This window comes from Mytilus californianus, unplaced genomic scaffold (assembly GCF_021869535.1).
Source record: "Mytilus californianus isolate M0D057914Y unplaced genomic scaffold, xbMytCali1.0.p SCAF_1, whole genome shotgun sequence".
Taxonomy (NCBI): Eukaryota; Metazoa; Mollusca; class Bivalvia; order Mytilida; family Mytilidae; genus Mytilus; species Mytilus californianus.
In genome coordinates this window covers 29561080-29579089 of record NW_026262581.1, presented here as the reverse complement: position 1 = coordinate 29579089, position 18010 = coordinate 29561080, and the positions used below count along the sequence as shown (strand labels likewise).

General features: G+C 34.3%; 1 long non-coding RNA gene across 1 annotated transcript; it reads left to right on the top strand.

Moving 5' to 3' along the window:
• The first annotated feature begins 4933 nt into the window (after window positions 1–4933).
• LOC127701467 (uncharacterized) lies at window positions 4934–15294 on the top strand. The gene is made up of 3 exons (XR_007982049.1): window positions 4934–5040; window positions 10777–10893; window positions 15273–15294. It is a non-coding gene; the product is annotated as an uncharacterized LOC127701467 (long non-coding RNA).
• The last annotated feature ends 2716 nt before the right edge of the window (window positions 15295–18010 follow it).

Below are 18010 nucleotides of genomic sequence, written 5' to 3'. Positions count from 1 at the left end.
TCTATAAGTTAAAAAGGCTACATCTTCTTTTTTCCTTTTTAACAACTTTTTTATTTCGGGGGGGGGGGGGGGGGGGGGGGGGAGGAGGGGGGGTTAGTTGTAAATCAGGCGATTACTTTTCTCAATTGAATTGTTGAATACTTTACATGTCAGGACTGTTTTCCTCATTTTTGAAGGCTGTATGGTTGCCTATAATTGCTTTGATATTTGAACCTCTGTGGATAGTTGTCTCATTGGCAATCATACCACATATTCTGATTTTTTATATTGATTGCAGACCTGAAAAAGATGTTCAAATTTGAATATGCTCCAAACTTCAAACAACCTACTACAACTGATTTAACTTGAAACTGTTGAGCAGATCTATATATATTTGATCTCATTCCAGTCCTTATACCACTATCAATCGACAGAACAAATCAAAATAATTATGATGTCTTGAAAGGTTTTGTAATAAATCTTGAATCTTATCAATATAAAGTTTAAAACTGTATCGCAATAGAAACATGATGGGCTCTTTTACAGCCGAATATACAGTATGGTGTTTTCCCCATTTTGAAGGTGATATGGTTGCCTATAATTTCTTACATCCATTTTATTTGAATTTAAGAGAATAGTTGTTATTTATATAAACAAATCCCACGTCGATATATTGCATGTGCAACAATAAGACATCAACCCAACACCAATTGAAAGACATCTAGAGATCAATATACAGTCTCGAACAATAGACAAAATAAAAAAAAAAATATAGCGAATTATTGAGAAGAATTATTATTACATGTATTTGCAAGATTAAAAATATTTTGTTTAAAATTTTTAGAGTTTTGGGTTCCACCTACCATTTAAGAAAACTGTGATTTCATTGCGGCTAGTCTATTAGAGGGGTATTTCATTGGTCGTAGATTTGGAATCATTATTTTATTATGAAGTAAGAATTGAACATCGACTTGAGGAATGAAGGTTGAGTAAAGGCCGTAGTCAATTTTAGTCTTATATATTTTCACGGGTTTGGGTAGCGTGTACGTGACACATATATCTATACTAATAAAAATGAAGTTTGTTCATGGGATGGGAAAAACATACGTTACTTAACCGAGGAATAATGTAATACATGTATATAATAGATGATTAAATTTAGTGAACTACTAATGTTACTTTTTTTATGACAGGATTTTTAAGCGTTACAATAAAGTTAATTCGTTCTTTAGTTGTCTTTTCTTTACTTTAACCATGAATCCGTCTTCTCAGAACGGGTTACTCTGCCTTGAATCGTCGAGTTTCAACCCGGTATGCAAGTCTTGGAATAAATCTTTATACCAGGATTAACCCCGTATATGTACATACGTGAATGTTCTCTTATCGGAATCATGTCCGACTAGAACTTTTTTGAATATTAAATAAAAATGTCCTGTCCTGAACAGCTTGTTTTTCCTTAAAAAATGCAATCAATTGTGAGAATCACCTCAGTACTATAAAGCAATTGCAAAACTTAAGTAAGCTCTATATATATCTAACTTTTATATAAAATAAAATAAATTTTCTCTGTACCTTTTCTTTTTGCAAATATCTGGAAGTTTTTGTCGTACGTTCTTTCCTCTTTGCCTGTCAGATCCCAGAACCTCGCAAAAGTCTCCCGCTCTTGCTTTTATACCTCAGCTATGTAGCTATAGCAGTTGCTAAAATTTAGCTATCCCCATAGTGTCCCCATAGCTACAGCTAAGAGTGGCGCGAAACCCACCATCTCTTGGGTAACAATCAGAATCTCGTATTTTCATCTCAAAGACATGTTACTTCTTTATTCTATGAAAATTATTTAACTTCCGTTAAATAAATCTTAAATAAACTTTATTTCATTGAAAACTATCACCAAATACAGAATCAGGATAAATTCCCCCATTTCGAGCCTCGCAGATTTTTATTCTATTTTAACCATGTACGCACATGCGCAAAGTCAACTTTCGAATACACATCCTCAATGGTATTTTGTACATCAGGAGTTTGTAAACATTGACCGATAAGACAACAATTTGAAATAAAATGAAATCTTGACATGCTAAAAAGGTAAGACCAGAACAAATCCAACCGCTTTCATGTCGATCCGGCCCCACGTCGATCCGGCCCAAGTCGATCCGTCCCACGTCGATCCGGCCCAACGTCGATCCGGCCCATAATTAAAGTCGATCCGGCCCAATAAAAAAATATATTTATAAGGAATAAAATTAAAGATATATATTAATTGTTTATGAATTTTATTATAATGTAAAAGTTGTACGGTAAAAACAAATGGCCTTTGACAAATATTTTCTTTAGATGAGTATAAAACAACTATGTTGATTATGTTTTCATTACACGCTTTCAAGATTATTGGGTATAATTATAATAAAAACGTATATAACAGAATTTAGTACAATCAACAAACCTCAACATTAATCAGTAGTAATTAGCATTTCTTTCAATTGACTGTAATCTTAACAAGTCTTTCATCCTGTGTAATAACAAATAGTTACATACACAACGGTACAAGCCGATCCCCAAGCTGATACATACAAACTTTGTTTTTGTTTTAAGTTCTTAAAACTTCTCAAATTGAGAAATGTTGTTTGATTTGCCGAATCCTTCCTATAAAAGAGGAGACAGAATGCTTTTGCTTCTAATATCACGATGGCTTTTCCTTGCGTGGTATGTGACCAACATGTTAGACCCCGGCAGCATGCACTTCAGTGTGAGCAATGTTCAAAGTGGCAACTTTAAAAAAATATATTGGCTATATTCGATATTATAAAAAAAAAAACATGTGTTATAGAAGCCTCTGATGTTACCTGAAAAAAAAAATACAATTAATTATTATAACACATAACACCAAACAAAAGATCAAACTATAAAGACCTTGTTGATTACGTAACTTTAATCAATCAGGATTTGATTGAATTAAGTGATTACGAGTGGCATTACCTTAGTTCACAATCATCACACAATTGTGTAGCAACATTCCAGCAGCGCCTGCATACGGAGTATATATCTCCCAATTGATACGATATTCCCGGGCTTGTGTTTCCTATCATGATTTCCTTGATAGAGGATTGCTGCTCACAAGGAAGCTATTAAGCCAAGAGTTCCAAATGATAAAGTTGAAATCATCCCTTCGTAAATTTTACGGACGCCATCACGAGTTGGTTGACCGTTATGGAATAACCGTTTCACAGATGATATCGGATATGTTCCTTATGTCGCAACTACAATACCCTTCCCTTTTCACGAATGTGACTTACCGAATTAGACTATTTACCGGATTTGTAATAACATAAGCAACACGACGGGTGCCACATGTGGAGCAGGATCTGCTTACCCTTCCGGAGCACCTGAGATCACCCCCAGTTTTTGGTGGGGTTCCTGTTGCTTAGTCTTTAGTTTTCTATGTTGTGTCATCTGTACTATTATTTGTCTGTTTGTCTTTTTATTTTTGGCCATGGCGTTGTTAGTTTGTTTGACTGTCCCTCTGGTATCTTTCGTCCCTCTTTTTGAAAAAAACAAACCAATTATAGACTAATGATTTGATTAAACGTGACAAGTCATTGTCAATTTTATAGGTTCCATTGGACTGTAAATATTTATTTAGCTATTCTGTGTGTGAATTAAATAAAATAAAAATCGCCATGACATTCAAAGTTATCATGGAAAATAACTTCATATTAATATGTTGAAGCTGCTATACAAACAGACACAATCACACTCATTTTCGTATCGATTCAAAATAATTCTTTGACTGGTACTCCAATACTTCACTTACCTGTTGTCATTCATCATCGATACTTTTTACAAATTCCATTTATACTGTTAAAATTTGTCATAAAATCCTCCAAAGTCAATTTAGTTTATTCATATTTTATTATGGGGCCGGATCGACGTAGGGACGGATCGACGTGGGCCGGATCGACTTGGGACGGATCGACTTTGGGCCGGATCGACTTGGGGCCGGATCGGTTTGGGGACGGAACGACCGGGTACCATCCAACCGACGTAAAACCTCTGAAGCAACTGTCATGTGCTTAAACAAAAGAAATACACTCAAACCATGAGACTTCCCACTTCTCGTATGCAAAATGTGTATGTTGACTCGTCCACTTGTGCTTAAATTTACCAATCTCATATACCAAATATTTATATGTAAATGAACAATACCATTAACTGTAACATATGTTACGTTGGTATAAGTAATGTGTAAATTAACTCGCACAAACCCTTGTAATATAAAAAAAGGGGGAGGGGGGTGTCAACAAATATTTGTCCCACCTAACAGAAGTTCCAGTGGAAACTTTGTTATAAACAATCTCAAAATATATGTTCCTGTTGGAACAAATATTCTATAACCTTTATTCGGTAAGGAACAAATTCTGTAATATTTGTTCAAATGGAAGTAATATTACAGAATATTTCTGCCACTTGGAACTTACATTATGAAGGAACTTCTATTTCGTGACAGGGGGGGGGGGGGGGGGGGGGTTAATTTGTAGATCATTACACTATGTATACATATATTATTGATTCAGTGGTGATGGTAAATAGACACTGACGAAGTCTCATAACATTTTATAGTTTTGAATGATTCTTCAACTGTTAACTAAGATTATAGGTGGAGGTATGTTCTTATTTCCGACAGAGGGGCACTCAACCTATATCAATTTGTGCATGAAGCGATTGTTACTTGCTAGATACAGAATGATAATACCACAAATTTGTGAAGTTTTAACCGGTGTATATACTGAAAATATGATAAAAAAATTCCTTTTCAGGACTTCTGATCCATCCATGTGGTATGGCATGTTTGTGAGATGTGGTTATGGTGGATTGATGTTCATGAAGGACCTGTAGTACAAAGTATTTCACTGGATTGAGCTCTTTGTCTAAGTGTATTATTATAGTGCTTTGCTCTGAGCTCAGTTTATTGTTATGCATTTCATTCTTTGTGAAATAAAGATTTGACAGACAACTCTCATCTGCCTAAGGAGTTGTCAAAGTAGTATCTATTCTCTGTACAATGTAAGTAGTAATGGGGAGATTAAAGCATTTTATTACATTGGTTGCAATGAATTACATTGATTTCCCAGTGAAATAAAAACCGATAATTTCACATGTGAAATAAACGTGGTTATTTCACTCCTCTGACGTCATACAACAATATGCGTTGTCATGACGTCGGATCAAAACAAATTGTGAATGCTTAGAAAAAGATATAGTTCCTTACATATTCTAGTTTAATTTCAGAAAAAAGACCATATGCCAATGTAATAAAAAGAATAACTAATCAAAGAATTCAAATATCGAAAAATATTCAACTTGTGACCGAACAACACTGATAATTAACTCATGCGCTACGCGCATTCGTGAATTAATGTGTTGTTCGGTCACTTGTTGAATATTTTTCTCTATTTGAATTCTTCGATTAGTTATTCTATAATTATTTAGATTTGATTCAAACATTTTTTGTCTAGAAGCCAAATTGAAAAAAAACACAAATTTACCAAACAATGCTACTCATGCTACTAGCAATATCATTATGATGATAGGTGGTTTTGTTACACTTTTTTTTATACATCTGTACTGCCTACTGAGGATGCAGTTCTGAGTGTAAATGGTCATTCAGTATGTTAATAAAAAAAAAGAACAAAATTCATAAGGCCTATCTGGCCTACCGGTAATTGATTTCTAAAATAATATTTCATTGTTCAACATTTATCATTCATTTGTTTATTTCTTAATTTGCGTGAGTTAACAGTAAATGTTTTACTGCACTTTCATACCACAACGAAACGACCTTACTGTACTTGTATCACTTATATTTGTATCCATATATATATATAAAAAAATTAAAAACAAGAATATTTTTGCAATACCTTTTTCATTTTGAATACCATAACTTTTTAGATATTTAGACATATTAAGTAGATGTTCATATCCACCAGAAATTTTGTCAGATGACTTATGTAGCAGTTATGAGTCTTTGAAGCATGCTCACAAAGGTTCTTTTGTTGATATCATTTACCATACTGGTCAAAACTTTTTTTTGATTTCACCAGGCTTTGGAGAAGAAATTTTCGAAGAATTAATAAAAAATTAAACAGAAGTTTACTTTCTAGCTCATCTAGCCCCAAGCATCATGTCAGACATTGTCATAACTTAAAACCATAACCGGTAAATGTCTTCTAATCTGAGAAACAATTTTGACATATAAAGGAACTTTTTTACTTGTGATACTGGGAAGATCCAACACAAAGTAACATAAATAGAACCATACTAATAGAACTCAAATACATGTTCTCAGATACCATCTCCCATATAAAAAAATCTCATCATGAACAATTGAACCTAATATGTGTTCCTCTCCTAGCTACAAAATGTATCCAAAATCAAAGATGTGGAACATATTCTATCATAATAATTTGGTAGTCAATGCAATTAGTGTCTCTTCCATGACCGTCTTGAACATAAAAAACTAAATATTAAAAAAAAAGTACTCCTTATGCTCAGGTTTGCTGTCATTGTGCAACACAGTTAATAATATAGAACCCTATGGGAAAAACCAGAGAACTCCTTTTGTCAGAAAACACTGTCAAACATCCAAACATACTATCCACACTGATCTGTGTTCACACTTGTATAATGTAAAGAATAAAAACTGTCAAAATTAAAGAAAACTGTACATTGGTTTGACATAGATGTCTTGTGCAGTTGGTCTTAACACACGACTAATCATTCAGCTGTAGTAAGGGTTTTATGCCACACCAGCACAAAACGGCATATATAAACTACTGACATTGCAACATGGTATTGATAAGAGCTAAAATGAGTGAAATTGAGTAAGAATATTAAAAAAATATATACTAAAAAAAAATTAATTACTAAATACTAAGGATTTTCTTATCCAAGGCATAGATAACCTTAGCCGTATTTGGCACAACTTTTTAGGAATTTGGGTCATCAATGCTCTTCAACTTTCTACTTGTTTGGCTTTAATTTTCTTTACTATTTTGATCTGAGCGTCACTGGTGAGACTTACGTAGACGAAACGCTTGTATGGTGTATTAAATTATTAGCCTGGTATATTTGATAACTATTAGCATGTCGAAATGTCCTATTGTAATGGTTATTTGTGTATTTCTCTGTCCTGAATGTTCTTGCATTTATTTGTACTGTAGTCCTGTCATGTAATGTTGTCATTTTGGTGTTATATTTAACATTGCCATCAAAGCGCGAGGTTTGGCTTTCTTATAATGTCCTGTACCAAGTCAGGAAAATGGCAGTTGTTATCTTGTAGTTTGTTTCTGTGTGTTTTGCATTGTCGTTTTGGTTTTTTGTTGCACTTCAGTGTTTATGTTGTTTCGTTGTTTTCCTTTTATAGTTGATGTGTTTACAGTATTTGGATGGTGTAAACTTCCCACTAACACGTACCATACACAATTCACCATACACCATTTCACCATACACCCTGTGCCATTACACCATACACGTTACACCTTTGCACCATACACCTTACACATTCTATCTACACCATCTGAAATTACCCATAATGCAATTTAATTTCAAAGAAAGCGTGCGACTACAAAATTATTGATTTATTTTAAAAACGAATTTTGATCACGATATTGTAAATTAATGTATAAAATTAAAAATCAGTTCTTATTAATATTTTGCATAGTTTTAAACATTGATAACCACACTTTATATACACGTTAAACAATCACACCATTCCCCTTACACCATACACCATAGCACCATACACATTATACCATTGCACCATATGCCATACACCATTACACCGTACACGTTTTTTGGGGGGAATTAAACACTATCCAAGGGCTGTACCTCAGTTTTAGTTTGTTACCCGTATATATTTTCTCTCAATCGATTTATGACTTTCGAACAGCGGTATACTACTGTTGCCTTTATTTAAAACACAAAGATGTCCATAGCGCCTGTAGTCGTATTTAGGTTTTTGATACTTAACTTTGAAATACTCCCGTATAGATTTATGTTAGATATTAAAATGTTCAACTGATTCAACCATTTTATATTCAACTATAATTCTCATGGCCCATATTATCAGGGGCGGATCGAGGATTTTGGAATGGGGGGAAGTTTGTCGAGCGGAGCTAGGCGAAAAAAAATTTTGGACCTTTTTTTGGCTAAAAAACATAAAATAAGTGTTAAATGCATTTTATAGTTAAAGTGTAGAGGTTGGACATTTCTGGTGCCGTATTATCTCCATCAATTGTCTATTATGAAATGATTGGATGGATCCAAAGCTATGTACTAATTAATATATTTGATGTGGGATTTGTCAGTAAAAATGTACATGGAAAATTCTCGTTTGTTGTATGGTTAGTTAGCATAACCTCACAGATTTCTTGTTGTAAACAAGATATACGGCTATTCAATGAAATTTACAATACGACTGACACGAAGAAAGACAAACAAGCAGTTTTCATCCAAATGTTTGGTTGAAATGTTTTACCGAACAAGGGAAGTGAGGGGTTCCAAATCAACCAAAGGCTACGAATTAGTCGGAAATGACAATGAAGTTGTGAATGACGGTCGACACAGGGAGACATATAGGCCACACCCAGCAGGCAGGTTGCAGTCGGGCCTTGAAAAAAGTATTCAGTATATCAGTTCGGCGAAACAGACATTCCGGTCAGATATGGGATTCACATGCAACCCCCCCCCCCCCCCCCCCAAAAAAAAAAAAAATTACGCCCGTTTTTTATTCATCATGTTCATTTAATGCTAAATAATTCTGTTGAAAATATTTTTTTCTAATAGCAAAAACGTGGACAATCCAGGCCAGAATTTTTGTTTATGGCAAAAATCAGGGTAAGAATTTTTTCTCTAAAATATCTCAGATTCCCCCCTCAGATCAAATGGTCCGTACCTTAGACTTTAAATCTATATCTAGAGCTTACTGATTGGGGATCACTATTCAGCAGTGTTATTAATGGGCTGGGGAGTGTGGGGTTAAACATGTTTTCGTAGGTAAATAATATTGCTGTGGAACTTTTTTTTCATGAGAGTGTTATAGAGTATTACTCTCTGTTGGGTGGAATTGTGAAATAGAAGTCAATACGTTCTTGCTCAATACTTTGTCGCTTTGAAGGCGTCATGCTTTTCATCCTCAGCCTAAGCAATGTGTTACTGTAATTTGAATTTCAAAATGACTGAGTGACGTTTTTTTCCGACGAACTGGTCAACTCCAAAGTAGAGAATCACATGACTTTGACATAATCAATAATATATTACAGTAAATACGAGCGAAAAATATCTTTACAAGTAAAGAATTGTCGCATAAAAATTAAATACACGGGAAATGGCAAAGTTCACGAAGTCTAGTCTGATTAATCATTTTACAAAAAAAAAAAAAAAAAAAAAGTGCAAGCAAAAAGGGGGGGGGGGCGTACGCCATCTACTCCCCCTCTGGATCCGCCACTGATTATTACTGATAACGGCTCGTACATATGTCAGTGTAGGATGAATATTTTAATCGTTCCTCGTATTAAATGTGACTTTGACATAATTTAACATAGCTGATTCATAAATATGTATGGCAACATGCCAGAAAGTATAAAAATAGAAATATTTTGCTGTGTGCAAAACATCACCTGACATAAACCGTGTGCAAAATTCCGATTCAATCTAATTACTATGTTATGACGCAGTAAAATATGGGTTTCGACATGAGGCTCTCAAGAAGGGTTTATATGTTGTTCGACATACATTGTGTTTATAAAATGTAAATATACATTAAGAATTAAGTACAAATAAAATGTAGAATGATGTAAGTCGATTATATGTTTTTCACTGATTTAAACCAAGTCTTTGTTAAGTTAAGCTAGACAAAAATGTTGATTATGACATATGACATAGTATACACTATGTCGAACCTCAAATAACATAGTTTTTGCACACGAAATTTTCTCAGATAATTATATAAAAATCGGCATACTACCAGAAAACAACCAATCTATTTTATATCATATTAAGCAGACAAACTGAAACGAATAAAATGACTTGTAACTGCATTGAAAGTAAGTAGCTTACATATATAAAACATATAATATGTGGTGATTATTGAAAAAAAAATATTATGTATATTGTGTCTAACAAAATGTTAACCAGTTAATTTAGGTTATTATTGACAAATCAAAGATTTTATTCAAAATGTGTTCTATAATTACTGCCGGGAAGAGGAGATATTGATATTTGTTATTTTATAATCCAGAATTAAGAAAATTTTGTTATCAATATGAAATGTGAGATAAGTATTATACGTAAGAAGTTGGAAAATAGAGATGAAAATACAATTGTACACTCTTCTATTTATTTTGTCCTCCGTTTCCTCTCCTTTTACCTGCTTCACTAATTAATTACTGCTACGCATAAAGGACAAATATTCATTATTCATGGGGAGGTCAGAAGGGTTTTCATGGACTGAATATCCATTTTCATCTGTTGCTATCCACACTTAGTGTTTCCCAAGGCCTTACCAGGGTAGAATATTTATTTTCAAAATGCTCCTGGCCCTTTCCGAAAATCAAATGCTCGTTCAACTTACCTGGATTGTGTTGATTATTTGCATGCAATAATCATAATCTTGAGTATTAAGGTAAACCGCCTGCTAAAGATTATCAAAAGTTTGCCATTCATGTAATACAAGTGAAAGTTTAAAGAATGATTGTGAGTCACCTGAAATCACTAATATTTCGGCTTTTACTTTATGTGTAGCAAACGTGTGTATCTGTGGTACAGGATGCAGCGGGAAATGTTGTCAATGTGGAGACGCCTGCAAATGTGCAAGTGGCTGTGGATGTTCCGGGTGTAAAGTTGTTTGCAATTGTTCAGGTTTGTTCATATTTACAGCCTTTTTTTAGATATCCATTTTATTTCATAATTTGAATTTTAACACAAATATAATAAGATGTGGTATGACTTGTTCTCCTAGACTACAATATCAATAAGTACACATCAAACTGATTTAGTGTTAAGACGTCATAAACAATCATTGAAGGCATTACCTTGTCCAATGCCATCATATAAGCAAAGAGTATCGATATGATGTAGGATTATGTACTTATAATTGTACATATATAGCAACTTATAATTAATCATGTTGCAATTTTACAAAAAAAAACCAAAAAAAAACCAAGTAGTTTCAGTTTTCCCCCTTTTCAATAACTGCTCTAAATTGCATAATTAGGAGGTAAAAAATAAATGTATTATTGGATGAAATATTTGACCGTATTATAATTTTATTTGTTTGCTTGTTTTTTTATACGACCGCAAAAAATTTTTTGTGGTCGTATATTGGTATGACGTTGGCGTCGTCGTCGTCGTCGTCGTCGTCGTCCGGCGTCGTCTGGCGTCGTCCGAAGACACATTGGTTTTCGCACTCTAACTTTAGTTTAAGTGAATGGATCTCTATGAAATTTTACCACAAGGTTCAATACCACAAAAGGAAGGTTGGGATTGATTTTTGGGGGTTATGGTACCAACAGTAAAGGAATTAGGGGCCAAAAAGGGGCCAAAAATAAGCATTTTCGTAACTTCCAGACATAACTTGTGTGTTAGTGTATGGATCTCTCTGACATTGTACCACAAGGTTCCATATCACAAAAGGAATGCTAGGATTGATTTTGGGGCTAATTGCCTCAAAATTTTAGGAATAAGGGGCCAAAAAAGGGGCAAAAAACAAGCATTTTTCTAGTTTCATGACAATAACTTGTGTGCAAGTGTATGAATCTTTTTGAAATTGTACTACAAGGTTCCATATCACAAAGGGAAAGCTGGAATTGAGTTTGGGGGTAATTGCCGAAACGTTTAGGAATTGGGGGCCAAAAAGGGGCCAAAAATAAGCATTTTTCTAGTTTCCAGACAATAACTTGTGTTCAAGTGTATGGATCTCTCTGAAATTGTACTGCAAGGTACCATACCACAAAGGGAAGGCTGGGATTGATGATGGGGGTAATTGCGTCAATATTTTAGGAATTAGGGGCAAAAAAGGGGCAAAAAACAAGCATTTTTCTAGTTTCATGACAATAACTTGTGTGTAAGTGTATGGATCTTTCTGAAATTGTACTACAAGGTTCCATATCACAAAGGGAAAGCTGGGTTTGATTTTGGGAGTAATTGCCTTAATCGTTTAGGAATTTGGGGCCAAAAAACACATTTTTCTAGTTTCCAGACAATAACTTGTATTCAAGTGTATGGATCTCTCTGAAATTGTACTGCAAGGTACCATACCACAAAGGGAAGGCTGGGATTGAGTTTGGGGGTGATGAATCATAAGGGGGTTTAAAAAATTTGGGGGGGGGGATTTTTTTTTTTTCCTTTTTTTCTTTTTTTCCTTTTTTGCAATAGCAAGAAATTTTCAATTGCACAGTATTGCACAATAGCAAGAAATCTTCAATTGCACAGTATTGTGCAATACCAAGAAATCTTCAATTAAACAGTATTGCGCAATAGCAAGAAATATCCAATAGCACAATATTGCGCAATAGCAAGAAATTGTCAATTGTACAGTATTGCGCAATAGCAAGAAATATTTAATTGCACAGTATTGTGCAAAAGAAGATACTTCGTATAAATTGCTTATTTCTTGACCAATTTCAATGGGGTTTTATTCTTGAATTCTTGGGGTTCTTTAATATGCTGAATCTTTAACCATGTATTTAGTTTTTGGATTTTGGGCCCCGTTTTTAAATTGGTCCACATTGAGGTCCAAAGGGTCCAAAATTAAACTTTGTTTGATTTCATCAAAAATTGAATTATTGGGGTTCTTTGAAATGCCGAATCTAACCGTGTATTTAGATTCTTAATTTTTGGTTCCGTTTTCAAATTGGTCTACATTAAGGTCCAAAGGGTCCAAAATTAAACTTAGTTTGATTTTAACAAAAATTGAATTCTTAGGGTTCTTTGATATGCTAAATCTAAACATGTATTTAGAATTTTGATTATGGGCCCAGTTTTCAAGTTGGTCCAAATCGGGGTCCAAAATTAAACTTTGTTTGATTTCAACAAAAATTGAATATATGGGGTTCTTTGATATGCTGAATCTAACCATGTATTTAGAATTTTGATTTTTGGGCCCCGTTATCAACTTTGTCCACATTGGGGTCAAAAGGGTCCAAAATTAAACTTTGTTTGATTTCATCAAAAATTGAATTCTTGGGGTTCTTTGATATGCTGAATCTAACCATGTATTTAGATTTTGGATATTGGACCATAATAGATGAATGTCCAATTTAAAATTTTTAAGTTCTTAGACCACATTCATTCTGTGTCAGAAACCTATGCTGTGTCAAATATTTAATCACAATCCAAATGCAAAGCTGTATCAAGCTTGAATGTTGTGTCCATACTTGCCCCAACTGTTCAGGGTTCGACCTCTGCGGTCGTATCAAGCTGCGCCCTGCGGAGCATTTTATTGGATTTTGGGCCCCGTTTTTAAATTGGTCCACATTGAGGTCCAAAGGGTCCAAAATTAAACTTTGTTTGATTTCATCAAAAATTGAATTATTGGGGTTCTTTGATATGCCGAATCTAACCGTGTATTTAGATTCTTAATTTTTGGTTCTGTTTTCAAATTGGTCTACATTAAGGTCCAAAGGGTCCAAAATTAAACTTAGTTTGATTTTAACAAAAATTGAATTCTTAGGGTTCTTTGATATGCTGAATCTAAACATGTATTTAGATTTTTGATTATGGGCCCAGTTTTCAAGTTGGTCCAAATCGGGGTCCAAAATTAAACTTTGTTTGATTTCAACAAAAATTGAATATATGGGGTTCTTCGATATGCTGAATCTAACATAGCCAGAAATTAGTAGTACTTTTGCTAATTAATATTCATAATATGTAAATGAGAATTGTACCACGTGATAATAGTTTGAACTGGACTGGCTTGGTAGCATTAAAATCTTTAAAACACGGATATTCGATAAGTTGCCCGTCACAGAGTCCTTGTTTATAATCACTCTGATATTTCCGTTAAGTTGTCAGGCGGTCAAAATCAAAACAATGAACGCGAATTTAGTGAATTTTTCGTGTTTTCGTGAGTTTATTCTTCTTGAAATAGGGGCATTTTAACTTTACGTGGGAACCTAGAGTTCAACGACTACACATACAAGGTTTGGACTTGCTTATTCTTTGGACATTCAAGTTTCAAGTTTCACCCCGGCAACCTGTATTTCTAATGACCTTGTTAGCCAATTTTCAACACGAAGTTTGCAAATTTGACGTTTCAGCCATTTTAGCCTGTATTTTATACTGCAATGTTAAAAGCCTCTCGCTTCGATTTTTAAAATAGCTCAGGAACCTTGATTTTTGCAACGCCAGTCATTATATTTCGTTTAAATGGTTTATATTGTTATGTATATTTATTTTCTGCCCCGGCAACCTGTCTATCACTTAAATCAAAGTTAAAACAGACATTTTTTCTAAATTCCCTATCATTTCAATATAATTTCCGTGACCCGTATCCGATTTCTTTAGTATAATATTCAAATAATCAAAGTGGTGTTGATTTCTGGATGTATTTAGATTTTTGATTTTTGGGCCCCGTTATCAACTTTGTCCACATTGGGGTCAAAAGGGTCCAAAATTAAACTTTGTTTGATTTCATCAAAAATTGAATTCTTGGGGTTCTTTGATATGCTGAATCTAACCATGTATTTAGATTTTGGATATTGGACCATAATAGGCGAATGTCCAATTTAAAATTTTTAAGTTCTTAGACCACATTCATTCTGTGTCAGAAACCTATGCTGTGTCAAATATTTAATCACAATCCAAATGCAAAGCTGTATCAAGCTTGAATGTTGTGTCCATACTTGCCCCAACTGTTCAGGGTTCGACCTCTGCGGTCGTATCAAGCTGCGCCCTGCGGAGCATTTTATTTATACCTATGATACTGTTTCGAAATCGTCCTGATATAAAATATGTTTCATTTCTTTTGCTTAGGCCCTGATTAAGGAAAGTAGGGGGAGGGGAGTCATTATTAAAACAAATGTTTGATTCTGAATATCCTGGACTTGAAACTTCGTTTCAGAAGAGAAGTTAAACAACAAAAACTTGCTGTGTTCGTGTATACATGTGTAAATGACAAATAAAAAACAATTCAAACGAGAAAACTAACGGCCTGATTTATGTACAAAACAATAAACAACATGATTCAATGTGGTACACAAAAAAGTAATTACATTTAGTGGGTATTTATTATTTTTCAGGTACTTGTGTGTGTGGATGTGATTGTAATAGTCCGACAAACTGCAAATGTCAATCTGGGTGCTCCTGCAAATGAAACAAAGACAGCCACAACTTAACGTGCATAATCTATTCATACTTGTAACTCATATCATTCATAATTATATATATAGTTGTTGATGTTTACTGATATCAAAAACACTAATATAATATTTAATATATTTGGATGTTGAAAAATATTTATTTTGTATTAAAACTGTTTTACGTCCATAAATGTCAATTCAATTGTAATAAATGATTTTCGTTTTAAAGCTTTCGTTTCTGAATACAGGATGATCTGGTATTCACAAACTTGTTAAAAAAAAGCAGGAATATATAAACAGTAAAAAAGAACCAATTTCATCTACTTGCTATAAACATTAAACCTTAACATTACATTTCAACTCGTTCATCAAACCAATCTGATCATAGGCGGATCGGGGGGGGGGGGGGGGGGGGAATGGGGGCTGGATGGCCCGGGCTCCCCCTTTCGTGGGAAAAATTTGGTTGATTATATAGGGAATCACTGAAGCATGACTGGAGCGGGCCCCCTCTTAGGTCAGTCAGCGGGCCCCCCTTATGAAAAGTTCTGGATCCGCCGATGCTGATTGAAGAACAGCATTTATTTATACGCTTAGATTAGCAAACCATGGATACATGTTCTGTACTTGAATCAGATTGTTCTCAAATAATCAACATGCCTATGCCTAGATTGTTTCTAGTAGAGTGCTCTCCGTGAATGCATGAGGACTCAGGTCGTTGTTTAAATCCCCCGCTCTATCAAACCAATCTGATTGAAGTACAGCATTTATTTCTACGCTTAGATTAGCAAACCATGGATACATGTTCTGTACTTGAATCAGATTGTTCTCAAATAATCAACATGCATATGCCTAGATTGTTTCTAGTAGAGTGCTCTCCGTGAATGCACGAGGACTCAGGTCGTTGTTTCAATCCCCCGCTAGGTCAAGCATTGCTCTGTTTTCTGGTTCAAACCAAATACTTGGAATTGTTAATTTTTGTCTCACAAGGCACGCATCATTTAGAAGAAAGCATTATGTGTCTTAGTAGGATATTTGTTCGTATTGACCTGTATTTACTTGAAACATAGCACGTTGAAAATCCCAGTGGGTCGGTCTAATGCATGCTGTTTAAAAATTCATATTTGATTAACATGTCAATGCTCTAGCTGAACACTATGCAGTATTAGCCGTTTGACGTTTAGCAGATATCAATCAACCAATCACAAGGACACAACTAAAAGGGAGGGATTTATATTCCGCAGTCGAAGAAACTTTATAAACCACTGGATTCAGTAGTTACAATGTGTGTGTATATAAGTAAGTCTTCTTGCATTCAAGACAAGATCAGTCTGAAATGTCTCCCCACAAAGAAAATTGCCTCTATTTTAAAGTATAATTATTTTTTTTGTTGTTAGTTTTTGCTTATGCAAATTTCTCACCGAGGAAAAACATAGTTGCCTCAGTGAACTTCTTTGGTTTCAATGAATGATTCGATCGTTTTGCTACTGAATAATTTCATGTCTAGCTATTGTTAGTTGTCCTGTGTGAGATATTTAGTTTACATTATCACTTACTTGTACCACAATCAAACTGTATAGTAGTGCTGACTAAGAGTGGTTTTACGTCCGAGGTGGTTTAAAAAGATCAAGAAGCTACCAAGAGCTCTACCCTAAGAGGAGACCAGTGCGCTTGAAAGGGGTGTGAGTCTTCGTCTCAGGGGTAATGACGTAATATAATGGATATCCAGACAGTAAAACATATAGAATTACGCTTGTGGAGCGTTAAAAATTGTATAGATGAATGTGCAATTACAAAGAACATTTTTTTTTTCAATTCTCGACTGTATGCTGATTGTTACATTTTAAAATTGTTCCTCGATGTTCATCGGTTCTATATAGCCTGTTTGTTCTGTTGGGGCGTAACGCACTAATAATCAGCTGTAATAAAGAATGTATGCCCAATCAGCAGAAAACGGCATATATAAACTACTGTTATTAAAAAATCATATTGATAAGAGCAAGAACACGTTAAATGATTGAAATTGAGTTAATATAATAAAAAAATATTTACTAAAACAAAAAAAAAAGCATCAAATAATCCGAATATATAGAAATATATAGATATATGGGGGACTTTTCCATAGCGCATGTGTAGTCATATTAAAGTTTTTGATATTGAAATTAGGAATATTCCTTTATAACTTTATGTCAAATATTGAAATTATCGACTAATTTAAACATTTAAATTTAAACAATGAGTCACAGGGCCAATATTAATACCCAAAAGAGATAACGACTCGTACTTGATATGTTATAGTATGTATGTTATGTCAGTATAAGATGGATATTGATCTGTCTTACTATGAAATATCATTGTGACAAATTTTTATACGACCGCAAAAATTAAAAATTTTTTGGTCGTATATTGGTATGACGTTGGCGTCGTCGTCGTCGTCGTCGTCGTTGTCGTCGTCGTCGTCGTCGTCGTCGTCGTCGTCCGGCGTCGTCCGGCGTCGTCCGAAGACACATTGGTTTTCGCACTCTAACTTTAGTTTAAGTGAATTGATCTCCATGAAATTTCACCATAAGGTTCAATACCACAAAAGGAAGGTTGGGATTGATTTTGGGGGTTATGGTACCAACAGTTAAGGAATTAGGGGCCAAAAAGGGGCCAAAAATAAGCATTTTTGTAACTTTCAG